This window comes from Lampetra fluviatilis, chromosome 18 (assembly GCF_964198595.1).
Source record: "Lampetra fluviatilis chromosome 18, kcLamFluv1.1, whole genome shotgun sequence".
Lineage (NCBI taxonomy): Eukaryota > Metazoa > Chordata > Hyperoartia > Petromyzontiformes > Petromyzontidae > Lampetra > Lampetra fluviatilis.
This window is the reverse complement of record NC_136292.1, coordinates 6,640,223-6,647,288: the sequence shown is the minus strand read 5'-3', so window position 1 is coordinate 6,647,288 and position 7,066 is coordinate 6,640,223.

The following is a 7,066-nucleotide window of genomic DNA, read 5'->3' as shown; positions in this document are numbered from 1 at the left end:
AGTGTCAAAGTGTGGCTTTTAACACCAGTTGCACAGCAGCATCGCACCAGCTTCACAACCTGTACACGTACCGGGACACACCAACCACGCGCCAGTCACAACACTGGGGTTACGAGTTCAGGAAGAGGGGGGGGGGTACGATTGTGTTAGCTGTTATGGTTAACACGGGGGTTAGGAATAACGCTCTGCTTGGTATTGGTGTCTGTGTTAGAGGGGAGGAGTTGGGCACAACTAGTGCATCTTCCAGTCATCTCAATCGGTCAACCCATAGCACCTGGGTCTGTCCCGTGACCTGTCAGGGAGCCTTCGACACTTCACGTGGCCTCAAAATGTACCAGGTCTGGCACGGGCGCCGTGGTGACGTTGCCGTCACTTAGTGGCGAATGGCGGGTTAATGGTATTGGTTAGTGAGAAAGGTTGGCCTCGTTCTGTTACTCGATTAAAGACTCGCCATTTGATGGAGCGTTGTTTAATGACTCGGAAACATAAATGGAAAAAAATTTACTCCCCATCCAAGAGTAGTCTTCCATGTTGAGCTACGTGTTGGGTATTTTCTTCTCTCACCCATGGCACGACTGCTGCGGGTATCTTCGGGATTGGAATCGAAGATGCCCGCAGGTTAACAGATGCGCGCACAAGCAAAGCACGTACATTCACATCGTACATACACTTATATTCACCGGCACACTCATGTACCATATACAAACATACAAAGACACGTGCCCACACACTCGCATATAAGGCAGCGCAGCAAGTGGGTTCACGAACATATCGAATGGACGTTTAGACTGCCGATCACCCTGGTATGCACGGTGATCAGCTTTCTGGTTTTTCACACATTTTTTATGTAATTTGTGGAATCGATCAAAAAAATACTTATAATCAGTTAGGACCTGGGAAATGGGTTAAAAATGCTAAGCATCATGGGACCTCCTTTGCCAGTACCAAAATTTGATAGGTTTTCCCCTTTTTCTGGCAACAAAACATGTTACGATGTTAAAACACCAAACTGAAACCTTTTACAAGGAATCATGTCTGCATTAACCACAATAATTGTGGTCAGAATGCAAACAGAAAACATACTCTGGTAATATATGCATTGTCTTTGAAATTGATTGATCCACACCAGAGACAGCTTTCTTTCGAGCCTAGTCTCAATCGGTGTTAGACCAGAGAACGCCTAAAGGCGTACAGCACAAAGACAATGAACTATCAGAGTAATGAGAGCTCGGGTGAGCAGCTATATCATGCCATGCATGGTAGGGACGAAATGAGTTCCCAACCCACTGAGGGGCGGGGTTGGGGGGGTGCTTACCTCTCACCCGGGAGTCAATTTCAAGCCCCATTTGCGAACTTTGAATCGATATCGTGCTACGTTAGGCATTGCACGACCTCGGCAGTGAGTAAAGGTGAAGCAATGACAGTGCTCTGTCATTGATGGGCGTCTGTGTGGACCGTCTCTATCTGAAGTCCATTGAAACGTTCTGATGCATCGACGAAATTCTACTGCACGCATCTGATACAAATACAACCACGACGGACAGGTGATGTAAGTTCTAGATCAGGGGGTCGGCAACCAAAATATTAAGTCATTAAGGTGGTTCTTAATAAATAACTCCTGAAGCGGTCTTTAAGAGCCACCGCATGCGATTCCGGAGCGACAGGTCAGCGACCTCTGCTTCGGACCGTCTCGGTAGCTCCATCTTGATCGCTTTAATCTGCAAAAATGGCAAAAAGATTTCTTTTTAAACCGAGAATAATCCGGATTCGAGGCTGTGATTGGTTTCACTCGCAGGGCAGGCGAGCTCACACTCAATGTCACGAATCGCTTGGACCCAAGTAATTCATCTGGCGCGCGTTATTCTACAGCCGAAAAGCAGAATAAGCCCATTGGTGGTGATTGCACACTAGTTCATGAAGCCTGTCTTTGCCAGGTAAACATTTTCAATCAGTATCGTGAACCTGATAAAATTGTATTTTTCCGCAAAAAAATTGTGACTTGATTAAACTTCTTATATTTAAAGACGTACTCATCGGAATCCGCTCAATGTAAAGATTCCGTCATTTGTTAGTAGAAAGAACAAAAATTAATTAACTTAATACTCTGAGGGGAAGCTCCTATCTTTTACCGTTTTCGAATTTTTCAGATTTGAACATAAAATGCGTATTTTTTTGTTTAAACCGCTTGAATCTGAAATACCTCAATCAAAGATGAGAACAATAATTCTCGCTTTAATTTTATTTGCTGTTTAACGCTCTATCAAATGAAAAAACCCCGCAATCTTATATTTTGAACAGTTTCTGAATGATACCACGCACAAACGTTTATGGGGCACTTAAAATCGAGATTTGGGGGCGTTAAAAGGAAAAATCTCCGATTTTTACTGTTTTTTGTGTCCGAAAAGCTATACCAAATTTCAGTTTTCTACCTCGTCGGGAAATACCCTAAATGTTTTTGAGACATACAGATTAAGGTCTTTATTTAGATAGGCACACAACAACGCATTCACCACTAAGTGTTGGTGACGTCACCACGGGGCTTGTGCCAGGCAAAGTGCACTCCGAGGCCACGTGGAGTGTCGAAACCTCGCTCACGAGGTCACGAGGTCACGGGACAGACTGAGATGACTGGCAACTGCAACACCTGTTCACCCTCCTGTGCCAATTTGCTGTATATTAGCCGTCCGGCGCTCCACTCTTTGTGAGCGTCGCTCCTCTCTCCGCTGTTGTTGGAGGACGACTGCCTCCAATTGCTCATTCTAGATTTGAAGCTTTCGTGACTGCAAGGATTCATACTCTTAGTTTTTTTCGGTAAAGTCACGTAGATAAAAATAAATAATAAATAATAGTGAGGCTCACTTGATACAGTAAATCTAGCTGTGACGGTCCCACCTGATGACGGAGACTCTGAAACGTGGTGATTTATAATTGTATTTCTAAAAAAAATATTTTATTATTTATTTTTACCTACGTGACTTTACCGAAAAAAACCTAAGAGTATGAGTATCCAATTGCTCAGTAGCATCATTTACGAGCTTTCTCCAAAGGGGCCAATCTTGACACCGCTGGTACCAGTCTTCGCCAAGTCCACTCAGCTCCATAACCTTCTGTACCGTATCAGTCCATTTCTTCTCCAGCCCGGGCCGCGCCCATTTAGCCTCCTCTATCCGGCCAAGCAAGCTGCTTGGGGATGCGGTGGCGGGGCTTGTGGGCTACATGTCCCAGCCAATACAGCATTGCCTGCCGGAGGAACTCACTGATGGGAATGTGTCCAGATATTTCAAGGATTTTTGAGCTGACAAGATCCAGCCTGGTTAAACCCAGATCATAGGCAGCTGAGCCTGAATGTTTCTAACCGGCGCAAATGTTCAGTTCAAGGGGGTCCACATTTCGAAATTAAAGACAAGGAAGGGCACGACTGTGGGAGAGAAGACCCGGAGCCTCGCATGGAGTGACAGACCAGGTACCTTCCACACTGCCTTACGCAGCTGACGAAAAGATAATGCCGCTCGGCTGATTCGGAGATCTCGGAGTTGGTGTATTCCTCAGACGCGCACACACACGTGACCCTGCCGTGCACAGGGAGGGAACCCGCAAGACCGGCCAGGTGAGCTCTCTCTACACAGCTGCCGGCATCGTACCACGGGACGAGCCCGACGAAAAGAGCCGGTGGTGTCTTGGTTTAATTCCATTTTGGGGTGAGAGGTGTCCACACACCCGCTTAGACTCCGGGTTGTGGTGTCTCTGAGACGTCTGCAGGTGACACGAAGGCAGGTGAATGACGGGGCAGTCACTGCAGCGCGCAGCCACTGAGGTGGGAGATTCACATAGACGCGGGGCCGGGCGGCGTTGAATTCGGTGAAGAGAACGCCAGGGCCATGCATCTGGAGCCTAGACACCCTGCACCTGGAGACCATCCAACTTGGAGACCCTGCACCTGAGCCTACAGACCCTGCACATGGAACCTAGAGACCTTGCATCCGGAGCCTAAAGACCCTGCACCTGGAGCCTAGCGACCCTGCATCTGGAGATGCTGCACCTGGAGCCGCCTGAAGCGTGAGTTATGGCTTTATTTTGGTGATTTTCGAAAAGTTTTTCGGTTTGGCCATGTTTGTTTGTTGTAGTACAGAGTTAGACTTACGGCCTTAATCTAAATTTTCTTGTGGTTGTTGTTTGACTTGCATCCCACTGGGATTTTTGCACACAGTGTTGGTGTACGGTGCTTTTTCTGCAATATTTTGCTGTCTTTTCTTGGATTTTCTGTTTGTACATAGTCACTTTAAGATGTTTTCTTGTTCATGTTTTTGATTTTTTGTTTGTTGCGGTTGCACCCGATTCAAGAGCCGAATGGCTCACAGGGCTATACCAAATAAATGAACTTGAACATTATGGAGTGACGTCACCCGCTAATGGTTATTGGGGAGGGGTGCGGCATGTGGAGTGACGTCACCCCTCATGGTTATTCTGGAGGGGTGCGGCATGTGGAGTGACGTCACCCGCTCATGATTATTAATGAGGGGAGGGGTGCGGCATGTGGAGGTGCGCGACCTTGTGCGTAAGTGTAAATTTCCACGCGGGCATGAATATTAATGAGGGGGGGGGGGCGGCTCTTTTGCAGTGACGTCACGCACGGATGGAGCACTGTGCTGCGTAGATTTATTTTTTTACCGCGCACTTTCTATAAAGAAACGTCATATTTGAAGCGACTTGGCGTAATAAATTATTGAATTCAGCTCGACCTTCCTCTGCGTTAGTGTAAAAAAATCCACCCACTCATGAATATTAATGAGGGGGGTGTCCCTCATGTAGAGTGACGTCACGCGGGGGGGTGGGCCTCATGTGGAGTGACGTTACGCGCGGGACGGACAGACATTTTTGTGTGATCATAGCAGTTTATTATAGTAGTTTATTATAGTAGTTTATTATAGTAGTTTATTATAGTAGTTTATTATAGTAGTTTATTATGTAGTTTATTATAGTAGTTTATTATAGTAGTTTATTATAGCAGTTTATTATAGTAGTTTATTATAGCAGTTTATTATAGCAGTTTATTATAGTAGTTTATTATAGTAGTTTATTATAGTAGTTTATTATAGCAGTTTATTATAGTAGTTTATTATAGTAGTTTATTATAGTAGTTTATTATAGTAGTTTATTATAGCAGTTTATTATAGTAGTTTATTATAGCAGTTTATTATAGCAATTTATTATAGCAGTTTATTATAGTAGTTTATTATAGTAGTTTATTATAGCAGTTTATTATAGTAGTTTATTATAGTAGTTTATTATAGTAGTTTATTATAGTAGTTTATTATAGTAGTTTATTATAGCAGTTTATTATAGCAGTTTATTATAGTAGTTTATTATAGCAGTTTATTATAGCAGTTTATTATAGCAGTTTATTATAGTAGTTTATTATAGTAGTTTATTATAGCAGTTTATTATAGCAGTTTATTATAGCAGTTTATTATAGTAGTTTATTATAGTAGTTTATTATAGCAGTTTATTATAGTAGTTTATTATAGTAGTTTATTATAGCAGTTTATTATAGTAGTTTATTATAGTAGTTTATTATAGTAGTTTATTATAGTAGTTTATTATAGTAGTTTATTATAGTAGTTTATTATAGTAGTTTATTATAGTAGTTTATTATAGCAGTTTATTATAGTAGTTTATTATAGCAGTTTATTATAGCAGTGTATTATAGCAGTTTATTATAGCAGTTTATTATAGTAGTGTATTATAGCAGTTTATTATAGCAGTTTATTATAGTAGTGTATTATAGCAGTTTATTATAGCAGTGTATTATAGTAGTTTATTATAGCAGTTTATTATAGCAGTTTATTATAGTAGTGTATTATAGCAGTTTATTATAGCAGTTTATTATAGTAGTTTATTATAGCAGTTTATTATAGCAGTTTATTATAGTAGTTTATTATAGCAGTGTATTATAGCAGTTTATTATAGCAGTTTATTATAGCAGTTTATTATAGCAGTTTATTATAGCAGTTTATTATAGCAGTTTATTATAGCAGTTTATTATAGCAGTTTATTATAGCAGTTTATTATAGTAGTTTATTATAGTAGTTTATTATAACAGTTTATTATAGCAGTTTATTATAGCAGTTTATTATAGTAGTTTATTATAGCAGTTTATTATAGCAGTTTATTATAGCAGTTTATTATAGCAGTTTATTATAGCAGTTTATTATAGCAGTTTATTATAGCAGTTTATTATAGCAGTTTATTATAGCAGTTTATTATAGCAGTTTATTATAGTAGTTTATTATAGCAGTTTATTATAGCAGTTTATTATAGCAGTTTATTATAGTAGTTTATTATAACAGTTTATTATAGTAGTTTATTTTAGCAGTTTATTATAGCAGTTTATTATAGTAGTTTATTATAACAGTTTATTATAGCAGTTTATTATAGTAGTTTATTATAACAGTTTATTATAGCAGTTTATTATAGCAGTTTATTATAACAGTTTATTATAACAGTTTATTATAGCAGTTTATTATAGTAGTTTATTATAACAGTTTATTATAACAGTTTATTATAGCAGTTTATTATAGTAGTTTATTATAACAGTTTATTATAGCAGTTTATTATAGTAGTTTATTATAACAGTTTATTATAGTAGTTTATTTTAGCAGTTTATTATAGCAGTTTATTATAGTAGTTTATTATAACAGTTTATTATAGCAGTTTATTATAGTAGTTTATTATAGCAGTTTATTATAGCAGTTTATTATAGCAGTTTATTATAACAATAACATAGCACCATGTTGGATGTAAATTACTGGTTTTTTACCGTTTGTCATGTTACTTTTAGAGATATTTTTTGTCCGCAATTTTGCGAAAATTCACAGATTTTGAAAATCCGACGTAAATGCATTTATTTGCAAGGAAATTATACCTTTAATGGCGATGTCCACAGACCCCCAACCCCACCGTGGCCATCACTGATTCTTTTTTCTTGCAATGTATTAACGTGTCTTCCTTCTCTTTGGCTCCAGGTCTCCACCTCCTGAGCTCGCACACATGTTGGTATATTCACAAA